This window comes from Pseudonaja textilis, chromosome 11, assembly GCF_049901715.1.
Source record: "Pseudonaja textilis isolate UNSWEBS1 chromosome 11, rPseTex1.2, whole genome shotgun sequence".
NCBI classification, from domain to species: Eukaryota; Metazoa; Chordata; class Lepidosauria; order Squamata; family Elapidae; genus Pseudonaja; species Pseudonaja textilis.
Window position 1 is genome coordinate 6,323,637 of NC_142000.1, and position 16,623 is coordinate 6,340,259.

A 16,623-nucleotide genomic window follows, 5' to 3' on the forward strand; every position below is an offset into this window, starting at 1 on the left:
CATACAGCTCTCAAAAGTCACCACCTCCAATATACACTACATAAACATGAGAAAATAAATACAAAAATATGTATATTATATGACGCAGAAACACCACATTCCAGTTCAGATGTATACATGTACATGTTGAGAAAAACGAGCTTACCAGATGGATGGCATAGGGAACAAAGCTGTTACAGCATCTGGTAGTCCTGCTCGAAATACTTTGAAACCTCCTCCCAGAAGGGAGCAACAGAAACAGACCGTGAAGTGGGTGTGTGGGGTCTCTAACAATGGAGGGAAAAGTTTTTGTAGCACATTTCAACCCCTGCTTTTGTTGTGTAATGTAATCATTCCCCATAAAATCATAGCTGCAAATGAGCTTAGTCGTCAGCTAGTTTAAAGCTGCTTGAGATAGGCTCAACTAGAGTTTTGCTGCAGGAAAGAGGCAGAGAAATCAGCTCCCCAAAATTAAATCCTCTGCACCTCATGACTTGCTTTTAAAGTTAGCCAAATCCTTTTTGTAATAAGTAAATCAATAAAGTTCTATATAGGTAGTCCTCAACTTATGGCCAACATTTCCATTGCTAAGAAAGGTGGGTGCTAAGTGAGTTGCATCTGATTTTACAAACATTTTTCATGGTTGTTAAGTGTAGATGACCCAAAGGGGTATGGCACAAAAGCAACACAGTCGGATAATCAGTTGGAGTCCCTTCATTAGCTCCAACTTTGCCCCCAATGTCCTGGTTACCTTCTGGGCCGAAGAAAAACTTGAGACTTTCAAGAAGAGATTGGACTGCCATTTGTCAGAAATGGAGTAGGGTCTCCCGTTTGGGCGGGAGGTTGGACTAGATGACCTACAAGGTCCCTTCCAACTCTGATTATCTGTTATCTGTTATCCACTCCATCAGTTGCCCAGGACCTCAAACCCATGTGGTCCTGTTCGCTAATAAACCATTTTTCCAATTGGCCTCCATGTTTCCAATGTCTTTCTCCCCATTTGGAACTGAACCAGATGGATATTTCTTCCAACAGGATGCTGGGCTGAAGATCGGCAGGCTCACGTTTGGGATCCCATTTCTACCGTGGGACAGGGTGAGCTCCCAGCACAGGCTCCACTTCTTGCCAACTCAGCAGTTTGAAAGCAGGCAGCTGCAACTAAATAAATGGGTACCATTTTGATGGACAACTTAATGGGGACATGAAAAGAGTTCTCCAACTGAGTGTCCTGTGAGCAACAGTGCTATCACCGTTCAATCTTTTCAACCCGGAAACGCTTTGCTGCTCCTGAAACAAATATAGTAGTAGTACTTCATTTTGCTTTTGGAACAGGGCTGGGATGATCACCAAATGGTGATCACAAGATCCCCAAGATGTTGGAACAGTGGTATACACATACTGGTTGCCTAGAGCCAGAATTTTGGTAATATAGGATGCTATAATGGTTATGAAGGGGGAAATGGTGGCTCAGTGGCTAAGATGCTGAGCTTCTCTATCAGAAAGGTCGGCAGTTCAGAGGTTCGAATCCCTAGCACCACACAATGGAGTGAGCTCCTGTTGCTTGTCCCAGCTCCTGCCAACCTAGCAGCTCGAAAGCATGTAAAAATGCAAGTAGAAAAATAGGAACCACTTTGGTAACAGTGTTCCGTGCGCCTTTGGCGTTTAGCTGTGCCGGCCACATGACCATGGAGACATCTTTGGACAGCGCTGGATTTTCGGCTTTGTAACGGAGATGAGTACTGCCTCCTATAGCCAGAAACGACAAGCACATACGTGCGAGGGGAATCTTTAATGGTTATGAAGTGTGAAGACTGGTCATACACCACTTTTTTCAGTGGCAGTGTAGTTTTTAACAGTCATTAAATGAATGATTTTAAGCCACCTGTATAGGTTTCCCTGCTTTTATCTGTACTGCTTCAAGATATTGTCCATGTAAATGTCAAGTCTTTGCGGCCATTAAAAACCAGAATAACTCTGTTATTTTGTTTTTCCTCTTTCCTCCCTCTTTCTCCCCTCCCCACCCTACTTATCTTGAAAACTTGCTCACTGTGTTGTCGGACATTTTTATGAGTTTCTGAATTTTGAAATTCTTGCTCAGCGTCTAAGAATGCATTTTATATTGCATGCAGCACTGCAAAATCATTCTTTCCCTGTGACTCTGATTAAGCAGATAAAGGGAGACTAAATTAAAAATGCTTTTTAATGTCCCGGCTTATGCACAGGGGCACATGTTATGTTCATACTTATACTTGTTTTCTCACACACGCTTGACCAACTAAATAAAATAAATAAATAAATCCACCAAAGGGTTCACTCACTCCTCTGAATTGAGGAAGAGTTCTGAGTATGTGGTTGGACTCATTGCCTAACTATGCTGCAGAGGCCTCATGACACAACCTCATTTCAGTTAAGAAAAAATTGGTTGCCCCACAAAGAGGCAGATTTCACGGAAAGTTACATGGGCGTGATGCAACTGTTCAAATTTTATTCTCCATCCTAGCATCCTCGTGTTAGGTTGAATTATAACCAGTCACCGCAAAGGTGCTTTTACAAGAGGCAACTCAACTTTCTTGGTGCTTTTTAAAAAATAAATAAATAAATAAATACAGATACAGATTAACAGAGTTGGAAGGGACCTAGTAGGTCATCTAGTCCTACCCACCACCCCTGCCCAAGCAGTAGACCCTACACTATTTCTGACAGTCCAGTCTCTTCTTGAAAGCTTCCAGAGATGAAGCTCCCACAACTTCTGAAGGCAACTTTCTGTTCCATGGGTTGATTGCTCTCATGATCAGAAAATTAAATCAATTAAAACATTTTTAATTTGCTTCTCATCCATGAAGCTTCGGTTCCAACTGACTGGTGGGGAATGGAAGGGTTTTGTAAACTTCGATGGTTGACAATCTCCACAGACATACAGGTATCCCTGTTCTTATGACTACAGTTGACCCCAAAGTTTATGTTGTTAAGTGAGACATTGATGAAGGGAGCTTTGAGCCATTATACAACCTTGCTTGCCACAGTCGTTAAGTCAATCACTGCAGTTGATAAGTTAGGAAAATGGCCGATAAGTGAATCTGGCTTCCCCATTGACTTGGATTTGTGAGAAGGTCACAAGAGGGGATCAGCTGACCTTGGGACACAACAATGGTCATAAATATGAATTGCCAAGCATCTGAATATTGATCACATGATCATGGGAGGTCGCAAGTGTGAAAAGCGGTCATAAGTCACATTTTTCAGTGCCATTGTAACTTTAAACAGCCACTAAATGGATGTCAAGGATTCCATGTATGAGCAGGCATCATCTCCAATGTGTAGGATAAAGGTAGCCAAAGAGTATCAGCCAGGCTAAGAAAGTGTCAGGGCTCTGGTAGTTACCCCCATTAAAATCATAAGTCTCTCGCCAGATTTTCAAAACTTAAAGAAGATTTATTAGGAGTAAACCTGCCAGCACTGCCTGGTTGTAGCTGACTGTGAGACACATCATTCATTGTCACCCTTGACCCTGGTTTCCCCCCCCACCTCCTCGGTGTATCATAATTCATACTCTCCAATGGGACACATCCATAGCCAAGAGTCATCCATCATGCTCTCCAGTTAGAATTTTGCATGGCAGAAACTTCAGTCACCTAGTTACTATCTTTGAAAACATTTATGGAATGCAGTTTTGGTTTGCAAGCTGCTGCACTGCTCCCCCCGCCACCCTTTCTGTTGGCAACTCTAAAAAGACCATAGACGTATTTTATGAGTTGACAAAAAGGATGATGGGAGTTGTGATCCAATACACGTGAAGGGTTTGCAAAAGAAGATTTCTTACTCCGATTACACCTCCTACATTTATGAGTACATTCAGTTGCCTTCCTGGGAGCTGAGTAAATGGGCTAGAGGAACGTTTAACATGATCCTTGTCTCTTGCATAATTTTCCATCATTTGAACAGGTTTGCACAAAAGGTGCTTGGGCTGTTTTTCGGGTCCATCAAATGATGCAACGGAGGTGGCTCCTAGCGATTCACAGGTGCCCAACAAAGTCTGTTTCCACTTGGAGTGACTGGGAAACTTCTAAAACAAAAGTGGTCCTTTCTTCCAGATCGTTGGATTTAGCCCTTGTCCTTTGTCACAGCATGGTGGTCTCCACCCATCTTTGCATCTACACTGCTTTAACAGTATAGCGATGGAAAAAATAATTATAATAAGGCCTCCCTAAGGCTTTTGTACTTCTTGTGAGTTGAAGTGTTACCCACTCATTCTTAAATCAGCAGAAAATTATTCTAGCCTGACCTGTGCTTTCCCCAATGTTGATCCAGTTCTGTGTTTCCAGCCACTCAGCTTTCTTCCAAGATAACAGGGGACAAAGCCTAACATAACATCCATATCTTGAGGCTGACATAACTGGATTGCTGAAATACAGAGAGCCACTAGACTGTAGCACAGAGATCAAAAGTGGCTAATAATTTGCTGCTCTTTGGTTGTATCTGGATTTTTTCAGGCCTGGTGACTTAGACTTACACTTGGGTGCAGTTGGAATAAGGAGGAAAACACTCTTCTAAAGTGGAAGAACTAAGTACAGGTTAAGGAGGACTCGGAGAGGGCGGATGTGCTTGCATCCTGGTTTGGTACAAGTCCCAAAAGGGCCTGTGGTTGAATTTGCACAATATGGTACCCTTGTCCATCAATTTGTTTGGGTTTATAAATGATGATTTATAGTTTAGCCTCTCCTCCACCTATCCTCATTTGGCTTAACGAACCAGGCTTAAAATGTATTGTGTGCAAGGTGTCCAAAAATCAACAAAATTACATACAAACTTTTCTATTAAAAATTGATCAGACTTGAGTAGAAGCTAGGTCAAAACCCATTGATGGATTTTGAAGGTTTGCAATAGATCAGCCACTGGAATACCAGTGGTGGAAGATCAATATAGAAGAATGATAGCTAAGATTCATTTCTCTCTCTCTCTCTCTCTCTCTCTCTCTCTTTCTCTCTTTCTTTCTCTCCCTCTCTCTCTCCCCCTCTCCCTCTCTTGCTTTCTCGCTCACTTGCTGTCTTTCTCTCCCTCTCTTCCTCTCCCTTTTCTCCCACATCTCTCTCCCCCCCCCTCTCTGCATAAGAATATTATATATAAATGCATATCCATGCAGTAAAGAATATTACTATTACCTGCATTTGAAAAAGTCAAAAGCCTTTGGAAGGCTACTTGCTTTCTAAAAATGGAAATAATTAGATACGTAGAAAGCAACGTAGTTTTGAAATTGAAAGAGAGATTTTAATTTTCCAAAAGCTGAGCTTTATGCATTTTTAAATAAAACTTTGTGCATTGATTTAGAAGATTATAACATATTACCAAAATATTAGAATAAACAATAATAAAATCAAAGTAAACAATTCAAAATAAGGACAGCCCACCTTCCTCTCAACATACCAAATTACAAAATTGTAATTAATAAATTACAATGTGAAAGGACTAGGGTTGGGGTTAATACGAAATATATAAAATATAGGACATACAAAATTTATCTAAGGATCCAACAATTATCTAATTGTTTGAACAATTACCTAATGATACTACCGTATTATTGTAAAGTGCCATACAATCTGTCAACATTTCAACTTCCGAGAATCCAGGAATGTAGACTAGATAAGTAACGTTCTGCTTAATTTTCTTATATTTAATATAAAGACTTGAAACTTCTGATTTATCATTAATAGATAATGTCATGACCTCTTGTAAGAGTCTCGTCCTCCTGAGGAGGCATCAGGAAGTTTCCAGCTGCGGAAGCAAAATGAAATTCTGGTGAAAGGAATAATTAGGCAAACTGGGAGGAGCTCAGCTCTTTTACTCAATCAACGTTCCCACTGCCGTTTTAATTTAAACAGGATCTCATGGGCTCTTGCTCAATGCAACCAATGCATCTGCTAATCTTTCCTCTCCAGATAAACTGTTTCTTGTCAGCTCCCTGAGATAATGTTTTGGATAATGTCTCCAAAACATCTTGGTCTTCTCCAAATTAGACTGTAAAATAGTTCTAAGGAGATTGCTTTGTTTGGAGAGCCTGGGTGTCGAAAGAAAGAACTTACTGGACAATGGGATCCTATCAAACCGAAATCTTGACAATAGAATGCCTTGGCAATCTCACTACTATCTGAATCACAAATGGTCATAGTGTGCTTATTAGACTTGGGTGGGATAAATTGTGTTTGCGAAAACCAGAGACGGTGAGTTCTAGTCCCACCTTAGACATGAAAGCCAGCTGGGTGACTTTGGCCCAAGCATTAGGAGATAGTGAATTTTAGTCCTGTCTTAAAAGTTGGCTGGATGATTTTTGGGGCCAGTCACTGTCTCACCCTCACAGGGTTGTTGTTTTGGGGAAACTAGGAGGAAGAAGGAGTAGGTATGTTCACCCCCTGTTTGTAAAACAGCCCAAAAAGATATAGAAAATGTTGTTTCCAATGCACTTTGATACTGATACTGTTACAGATACAAAATACACCAACCTTTGGATTTAAACTTCAACGACACCCAATATTTCTATAATCATGAACATTTGCAATTTGCAATGTAGCATTTCTTTTGGTTTCTAGCAAAACTTCCAGAACTGATTTCAACATAGAAACTAACGTTAGATGAAATCTTTTCTTTAACCGAGATAGTTAATTTTGCCATCTCAGCCACTTCTAATTAATTTCACCATCCGTTTTTCCAATCTGTAAATCTTCCCACCTCTGTGGGTATAAAGGTCTCCCTCTGCAATATTTACTGCAATTTGCTTTTTTTGTTTATTCCTTAAGCAAGAAATTGCTGAATAGCCAAATTGCGGTTGCTGAGTAGCTGAAGCGCTTTGTAAAAGAATCTAGAGCTAACCTTGGGAAAAGCAGAAGAAGGGGAAAGGGAGGGAGAAGCAAACCATTAACTGGAAGGTAGGGGTCAACAATCAAAGATTATGGGGACCTGAGACGGAAGGAAGCATGAGAAAGAAACTCAAAATATTGCAGCCCTTTGAGGCTCACCAGATAACAAAACAGAGCAAGGATTTCAGAAATGGTACTTTACTATTATAGGTATTTAAGAGAATAAGAGAATTGGAAGGGACCTTGGAGGTTTTCTAGTCCAGTGGTCACCAACCAGTGGGCTGGGGACCACTGGTGGTCCAAGAGAAAATTTTGGTGGTCTGCAGAGAAATGTCACCCCCAAAACAATTAATCCAGGCTACGCGGGAACACAAGGCTGTGCCGCCCATATGGCCTGTGGGAACACAAGGCTTGCATCACTTGCATTGTGAACAACACAAGGTAGTGAGGGGGGGAGAAAGGGTGGAGGGGGGAACTTGCCCCACTCACCCCACGTACCTCGCCTGGCCACCAGGCTGCTTCTTTCCACTTCTTTCTTCTCCTGCTTTTGGCTGCACGCAAGGAAAGCAGCCAAAGTCTTTCTTTCTCTCCCCCAAACTCCACCAGAAATGAGTCTTTGGGACCCTGCAAGGCCTCCTGCTCCAAGAGGCTGTGCCGGCACAACAAGTCTCACAAAGACTCATTTCTGGCGGAGTTTGGGGGAGAGAAAGAAAGACTTCTGCTGCTTCTGCTGCTTTCCTTGCATGAAGTCAAAAGTCTCTCTCTCTCTCTCTCTCCCCCTGAGAACAGAGCTGGAGATGGTATCCTACGATCCCAAATAAAGAATGATCGATCGGTAGGAAAACAGGGTGGGGGATTTTCCTGCAGATTTTGGGGGGGGAATTTTCCCAAGGTCTCTGGTCTGTGGGATTTAAAATTATGAGTTTGGTGGTCCCTGAGGTGCAAAAGGCTGGCGACCCCTGTTCTAGTCCAATCCTCTGCACAAGTAGGAGACCTTATTATACTATTCTGGACAAATGGCTGTCCAGTCTTTTCTGAAAAACTTCCAGTAATGGAGCACCCATAACTTCTGATGGCAATTTTGTTCCACTAGCCAATTGTTCTCATTGTCAGGAAATTTCTTCTGAGTTCCTGACAGTGAGAATAATAACAGAATCTTGAAAGCTGTAGAAATTTTCTTTACCTCCTTGTTATGCAAAGCAGAATCAACAGATGGTAAGTTTGAGTTTTATATTTCTCACACTTCGTTTTCCCCAGGACTAAGGGGCCATTTACTTTCCTTTAGTTGTTGTTGGTGTTCATTGATCAAGGATATTTCCCTTCTTCTCTGCACAATAACCTCGCCTTGAGTTTGATAGAGCAGAGAGAAAGAAACATGGACCGATTTACGAAGGGCTAACTATTCTGCACTTTCCCTGCTGACATGATATAAATTCAGATGTTATTGAGCTTGCATTTTGTTAGATCTGGGATGATGGTTCAAGAACGGAGGCAAGACTCAGATAACAACAACAGCTCTTTATTAGTGACTTCAGATCTGAGCAAAGAATCCCAGCCGCAGCAGCCCCTTATATAGGGCTGGCTGCGGCTAGGCAGCCAATGAAGGCAATTTGAGTTTGCCGCTCTTGGCTGGGCCAATCGCCGCAGCCCGTTTACTAGCCAATCAGGTCAGTCTGCGGTGACCAATCACGATCAGCTATTCGCGGGCCAATCAGAGTTGCAGGCTTTCGAGCCTGCTAGTCCGGAACACATTTAATGAACACTTCCTTCTTCTGGGTAGTCCATTTAAATGAGTCCTCAACTTATGATCACAATTGAGACCAGAGTTTCCATGGCTAAGCAAGGTACATCGTTAGGTGAATCATGCCCAATTTTATCACCTTTTTTGCCACAGTTGCTAAGCAAACAATTGCAATCAGGTCTAGCGAAAAGAAGGACTGGGGATAACATGATAGCAGTGTTGCAGTATTTGTGTCCTGCCCCTGGTGGAGACTGACTCTGAGGAAGAGGAGGAACAGCCAACAGGGAGCGGGAGTGTGGCTCCAGAGGTGGTGGAGGAGGCTGGGGAAGGGCAGAGGCCGGCTGAGCAATCAGAAGAGGATCCAGGCCCATCCCCTATCCATCCTAGGTCACGCAGTGAGGAGAGGTTCAGGGAAAAGCGAGGTCTACTCAGGAGGAGATTACCATGATCCTCCTCGTGGCTTGCAGCTGGCAGCTATGTATATAAGTTTGTAACTATGCGGACAGAATTGCTGGAGTCAAAGTTTAATGTTTTCTTTGAAAGAGGTTTATCTTTGCTGGTGTTCTTCCCATGGACTCTCCTCCCTTATCTTCCTGGAATGTATGATTAATTCTCTTGGCTAGCTTCGGAACTCTTGTCAATGTAGTTTGTTTTGGTTTTCTTTTTGCCTCATTATTTACTTTTGTGACTTTAAACTGTGCCTAATAAAACAGTGAAGTTAAGTTGAAGGCATTACGGGACTTTAATGTATGTTTTGGGTTATCTTGAGAGACTACAGGTCATCACAATTTGAGGGGCTGCCCCAAAGAAAAGGGAGTCAAGCTTTGGGCTGCCCCAAAGAAGAGGGAGTCAAGCTATTCTCCAAAGCACCCGAGGGCAGGACAAGAAGCAATGGGTGGAAACTAATCAAGGAGAGAAGCAATCTAGAATTGTGGAGAAATTTCCTGACAGTGAGAACCAGTGGAACGACTTGCCACCAGAAGTTGTGGGTGCTCGAACATCTGTAAGTTTTTAAGAAGAGATTGGACAACCGTTTGTCTGGAATGGTATCCTGTTAATTCTCTAATTTTGTTAATTCTGATAGGGAAGTGTAGTAACTCCAGCTCCCGCCATCGACTTTGCTTGTCAGAAGTTGGCTGGGAAAGTGGCATATGACCTCTGGACATTGCAATCAATGTAAATCAGGTGTGTCAAACACATATCTGGCCCGCGATGTGATCCTCCTGGAAAATGTCAGAGGCTGGCCTGTGTGGCTTTGGCCCAGTCTACCCAATGCAAAGAGGAAACATGCCAGCGGTTTGGGGAGTGGCATCAAGCCCACCCAGTCAGCCATGCCCAGTGAGTGGTGTCAAGCTGGCCACACCCACCCAGTCGGCCATGCCTTTATTTCCTACCTATAGAAATAAACAAGAGATGAGATAACTGATGGTTGATAGGGTTTGGAGATCTCCTATTGAAAAGTGCCTCTGGGCACATTCACGTGGCATTGCTGTCCATCTGTGGCTTAACCACAAGCATGCTTGGAATCTGTTTCCTATTGATAAACTCACTTGGAAACTACCCGTGTCCCACAGTTGGCATGATGGCTTTTTCCAGTGAAGAAGACAAGAGATGAAACAGGACACGGTTGAGTTCTTAGTTTTTTTGAAAAATTGCTTTTGGATGAGAAAAAGAAAAGTGAAAAAAGAGACAAACATACACAAAATGAAATAATGAAATAAAAACAAAAGGGGGGAAAATCAGACAGATATGAAGACAGTCATAGATAGACAGGGTTAGATGGGATTAAAAAATGTGCAAGTCCATAACACATCTTTGTGTCTTATCCAGCACAAGATCCAAGCCTATTTAAAAGAAGTTTTTTCTTTTTTAAAAAATTTTTTTATTGATTTTTAAAAACAAACATAAACAAAAAAAAACATAGAACATAAAAACATAAAACATCTTTTTTGAAAGCAGACTGATCCCGGGTTACATCTCTTCGTGCAGACACATATTCAAATTCATGCTCATTTTTATATTCCATTCCATATCTTATTACCATTCTACATTTTCTATATAACTTCTCCCCTCTTTCAACTTTCTTAATTTTATTTTATTTTATTTTATTTATTTCATCTCAATTCAAATCATCATACTTATATTCTTTGTCTGTCCTGTTTCAGCTGTCTATTATCTTTTCTCATTAAGCAAAATTTCTCCTGTGATCACTGATTGGAGTATGATGCCTTTATATCTTTCCCCTAAAATTATAACACTTAATATAATACATAACTTCCATTCGGATTCTGCTTGGTACATTCTAAAACTACACAATGTATTTTAAAAAGAGAAAATTATAAATATATAACATAATTAAAACAACAATCCATACCAATTCGGTTCTATCATTAATATTAATATTCATTTAAATCTTGAACATTTTACACATTACTTTTCAAATAAGTATCATACTTCTATGGAGACACTTATAAACTTTCCATAATTACTTCCCTCTCACTTCACTTATATTTTATAAAACGTTGAGTAGTTAAAATGTTCCATTCCTTCCTAGTTCAAATCTCTCATTTATTTCATTTCGTTTATTTTGTACACAAAAGTTTCACTAAATTACACTAACTATTTTATTCCACTGTTTAATCATATGTTGTTTCCAATTTTCTAACATTATTTCTATTACAAACATAACAATACAATCTTATGTACCTTTACAGAATCCCTTTTTCAGTTAAATTTTCACCCATTATCTCTGAATAAATCCTGTTTCGTTACATCTTGCTCCAAACCTTTGTAACTTCTCTTCCCTTCCTTTTTCCCTTTCTTCTCTCTCCCCCTTTTACCCCCCTGTCTCTCCACCTCCATTTCCCTCTTCTGTTGCTTTCCAACATTATATCCCCTTTTCACATTATTTTTCCCTTTTTTGCTGTTTTTTTAGGTCTTAAATTTTCCATTCTCTTTCCCCCCTTTCCCTTTTCTTCCCCAGATAGAATTACTTGCTCATTAAAAATGGCTTCTTCTTTGTCGCAATCTTCTTGTTGCGCAGTCTTTTCTTGTTGTTTCTTGTAGACACCAATCACCATTTCTAAGAATTGAAAGATGGAGCCAAAGGAGCCCTTCCCTTCTTCTTCCTCTTCTTTATATTTTTTAAATTCGATTTTCAGTTCATTCAGTTCATCCAGTTCATTCAGTTCATCCAGAGGTGATGCCATTGTAGAGTTGTTGTTTTTTAAACAACCACCCAATTGTTTTTAGTCATTCAAATATGATTTCCAAAAGTCCCAAAATCACCAAGCAATCCAAATACACACAAGCTATTTCTTTTAACACTTTCTTCTTTTTTCACTTTCTCTTCTTGGGGTTACTATTTAGTTGCTAAGTTCTAGTTAAAATATATCCTTTAGAAGTCTTGTTAAGATTTAACTTTAAATTCTTTTGAATTCCAAGCAGTCTCCTCCTTCCAAGTCCTGCCCTTATTCTTTTCCTCTCACTTCCCACTTATAGCAAAAAAAGGATTTTTTAGTGTTCAGAAATCTTTATTGTCCCTTTGGCATTTAATTATATTTCCAGTTTAATTACCTGTTGGTGCCAAAGTGGATTTTTCTGATTTCTTTATTCAGATCTTCTCATTATCAGCATGAGAAAGGAGAGTGAAGAAAAAAAAACTTTCCCTTTTCACTTTCGTTCGCTGCTTCCGACTCTTCTTTGGGAGCAATGTATCTTTTGCAAAATTTAAATTCCAGGGAACCTTGGTTGTTACTTTTTGTCCTAGTCAGCCAAAAACTTTCACTTCTTAACTTCCTCCTGCACTTTCTTTTCCAGCTAAATGCTTCTTTGAGGCGGACATTTCTGACCGCCGCTCTTACCGCCTTTGGGAAAAGGAGTTTAGCAAGCTGAGGAGGAGAGGTGCGGCTCCCCTCAAACCCTGCTGGGTCTTCCCCATCTTCACCACCTCTACGGGGTGGCTTAGCCCCGAAGCCAGCTGGCTCGGGATGCTCCAGCGGCGAGCCCAGGCAGAAACCGCGTACGATCGCGGATTCCTGCCTGCCGTTGAAGCCCTGCAAACCGGAAGTCCAAAGAAGTTTTTTCTTGAATAAAGTAAATATTATTCATACCAAAAATTCTCTGAAATGTCCAGTCCATATAAACCTGTGCAGACTTAGTCTCATCTTAAGGTCATATTTTCCAGCTCAACAGTTCTATGAATTTCTGCTGCTTTTCCCTCTCTCTTCTGAAAGAAAAATCTGGGAGTGATTAAAGTACCACAAATAAGGCCTTCACCTATTTCACTGTCATGTGTAAGGAAAACTAGGACAACATAGAAACAGGTAATTTAGGCAAAATATCTTCTTTCCTGGGGATGTGGTGGCTCAGTGGCTAATACGCTGAGCTTTTTGTTCAGAAAGGTCAGCAGTTCGGCGGTTCGAATCCCTAGTGCCGCATAATGGAGTGAGCTCTGGTTACTTGTCAATCTAGCAGTTCAAAAGCACATAAAAAATACAAGTAGAAAAATAAGGACCCCTTTGGTGGGGAGGTAACAGTGTTCCACGTGCCTTCAGCATTTAGTCATGCCAGCCACATGACCACAGAAACATCTTCGGACAGCGCTGGCTCTTTGGCTTTGTAACGGAGATGAGCACTGCCCCCTAGAGCCAGAAACGACGAGCATGTACATGCGAGGGGAACCTTTACCTTTATCTTCTTTCATTTCTAGTCTTCTCCTCAGGCACCGATATTTGGGATGGGTAACTGCATGATCCTTCTTGCTGAAGTTGAAGGGATTTGACCCAGATAAGCCACATCAGCAAAAAAAAAGGGCCCAGACTTTAGTAACAATTGCTAAACAGTACCTGTGCAAACAAGAAAAGTGGCATTGTTTTGTCCTGGCCTTGGACTATAGCAACCACAGAATCCTCTTTTGGTGATAAGAAGATGTCTAGTTCAGAGGGAAAGAGTAGAGTCAGTAAAAAGAAGAGGATATATGTAGCTCAGGGATGAACTGTGGAGTCTTAGGTGCTCTCTGAGGTAGGAGCTACAATGAAACTCAGAGGGCACCAAGGATTCCACAGAGGGAAGTTAAGTTGAGTCGGTCAACAAAGAAATCTTGATCGCACTACGTTTCCCATCAATAATACAATCACCAGAGATTAGGGGAATCTGGGAGCCGGTTCAACAACAATATGTCAACTTGTAAAACTCATGATTTAATTAGAGCAATCTCTGGAACCCTGGCACAGTAACTGAGAGAGGCATCTAGGTGTTCTAGCGGACTAACACTTAAGTATGAGCCAGCAGGGTACTGCAGCTGCCCAAAAGGCCAAGGCAGTCCTAGTGTCAAAATGGAAATGCTTTGCTTCTTCCAAACCTAATGCTTTTCAACTTACCAATGAACTGGGAGGGGGAGAGTGGAACATGGAGAATGTATGCAGAGATCACGAGAACTTGGAGCCATCAAGGTCACTGCTGTGGGTGCTTGGGAAAGAGATGGACTGTTCTCATAACAAAAGACTGTCTCCTAATTGGACAACGTCATCAATCAAGGGTGGGAGAAGGAGAAAGTATTGTTTAACTGGGCAAGCATGATGCACCTCGGCTGCATCAATAGAAGGAGAGTATCAAGATCACATGAAATGTTAATACCACTCTATACTGCACTGGTAAGACCGCCCTTCCAATTCTGGTCATTATGATGCAAAAAGATGTTCAGGCTCTGAAAAGAATGCAGAGAAGAGCAGGAAAGATGATTAGGACCCTGGAGGGTAAAACATACGTGAGGGTGAGAGAGAATGACTGGCCCAAAATCAACCAACCAGCTTTTGTCCCCAAGACAGGACTAGAATTCACCATCTCCTAGTGCTTGGCCCAAAGTCACCCAGCTGGCTTTCATGTCTAAGCCAGGACCAGGATTCATGATATCTAGTTTTCTAACCTGGTTGCAGAAATTGGGTATGTCTAATCTAATGAAAGGAAGGACTAGGGGAGACATGATAACAGTGCCCCATTTGAGGGGCTGCCCCAAAGAACAGGGGGTCAGCTTATTCTCCAAACCACCTGAGCGCAGGACAAGAAGCAATGGATGGAAACTATTCAAGGAGAGAAGCAACCTAGAACTAAGAAGAAATTTCCTGACGGTCAGAACTATCAAGTAGTGAGAATAGTGATTGTTGATCATGAGAATCAATGGAATGGCTTGTGAGTGCTCCAACACTGGAGGGTTTTAAGACGAGATTGGACAGCCCCTTGTTTGAAATGGCATAGGATCTCCTGCTCGAGGAGAGGGTTGGCCTCCAATGCTATTGGGTCGTTTCAACTCTGTTATTCTGCATTCTGGTAGATTTAGCAAGCATGAAAAATAATGTACACACCGCACGGAGTCTCAGTGGCTTGAGGAAATTCATTGAATAAATGACAAATAACCAGATGGGCACTCCATGCTAAGTCAAAATCAGACAAGCCACACTTAATATGCATTCAAACAATGTGTGAATCCAGATGTCTCTGTCCGTCAATATTCTTTCTGCCTCTCTTCTGTCGTGTCTTATTTTGTGGAGGAAAAAAAAATAGAATAAGCAATGGAATGAATCAGAAGTTCCTCCAACACACACACACACACACACACACACACACACACACACACACACACACAGCCCTCACTGATTTGAAATGATAATCAAGTATTCTAAACTGTGTATGTTTTACTTCTGTTGATTAAATATTATAAATGTCAACCACATTCCCAGCAGGGCCAAATGGGATAAAGGGAGCCATTTTTATCTATTTTAAAATGAAAAAATACAATGTGTATTTCTTACAGCAATAAGGATGAAAGGGGAAAGATAAGAGGAAAAGAATTATTCACTACGTTCTAATATTTTGGGTATCTCCCATCTCCAGTCTGTTATCACTGGCCTTTCATAGATAGATAAATATAGCTGCTGTTTAGCTAACCCTGATAACGTGATAGTCTGGTGACTGGAGAAAAGTGAGTTAAATGACTGTGACTCATTTTCTGCACTTAAGAAGCCCTGTTTAGTCTTCATAAAGGTTCTGTGAGATAGAAAAAGGCAATTGTCAAGCACCTGGGAAATCAGGAGAGTCAAGCAGTTCCAACAAGTATAAAGATTTATTGCAAACTTAAGTTCTCTATAAGAATCTGGACAACTAACAATCAAGAGAAATGAGCGGGAGATTAGAAAGGAATTCAAGGTGGGCTGGACTTAGATCTCTTGTGGGCATGTAGGGACTCGTGACTTATGACGCGTTTAACCCCTCCCTCGGATTCAGCCTGGTCATTTCCTACAGCAATACTCTTTTCTTCTCCTCTGAACTGGAGCGGTTGTTCTGATTCTACAGTGTGTCTCATTGGTTGTATTTCATCATTTTTTATTCATAAAAAAACACATTTTGTCTACCAAAACCAGTTCTGCCAGAGACATCAATGGAACAAAAACAAAACTGCCAGTGAACGTGGGACATGTTCATTTTTTACTCAGCATATTTCGTTTTGTGGACTTGTCGACCTATTTCTACTTCCTCCATCTATGAGCTGTGTGTCAGGACTGGAGTCACAGTTGAAGAGTATCTGTTCCTGAAAAGAGAAAAAACCACATTTGTTTGTTCCTCGTGGATCTTTGAAGTTTTCTTTGATGGAGGATGTACCGTTGTTGTCTTCCTGAATAGTCAAGTACTTGGGTCCCTGACAATCAGAAAATTAAGGTGCTTTCTGTTGCATTGTCTTCAGCTCCAGTTCTATTCCAGTTCCTTAGCATGACACATAAATGTGTTCATTGAGGAGGATGGAATAAAGGAAATTGTAAGACTTATCCCAAGAGTATCCAACCTTGACAACTTTTATGACTTGTGGACTTCAACTCCCCAATAGCATGGCTGGCTGGGGAACTCTGAGAGTTGAAGTCCATAAGTCTTAAAGTTGCCACGGTTGGACGTCCCTGATTTATACACACCGAAGAGAAACCAGGGTATCTAGTTCATTTCTTGGTTGATTATGGGATATCAAGATGACATCGAATCTTAGTAATCACATAAATAGTTCTTCTC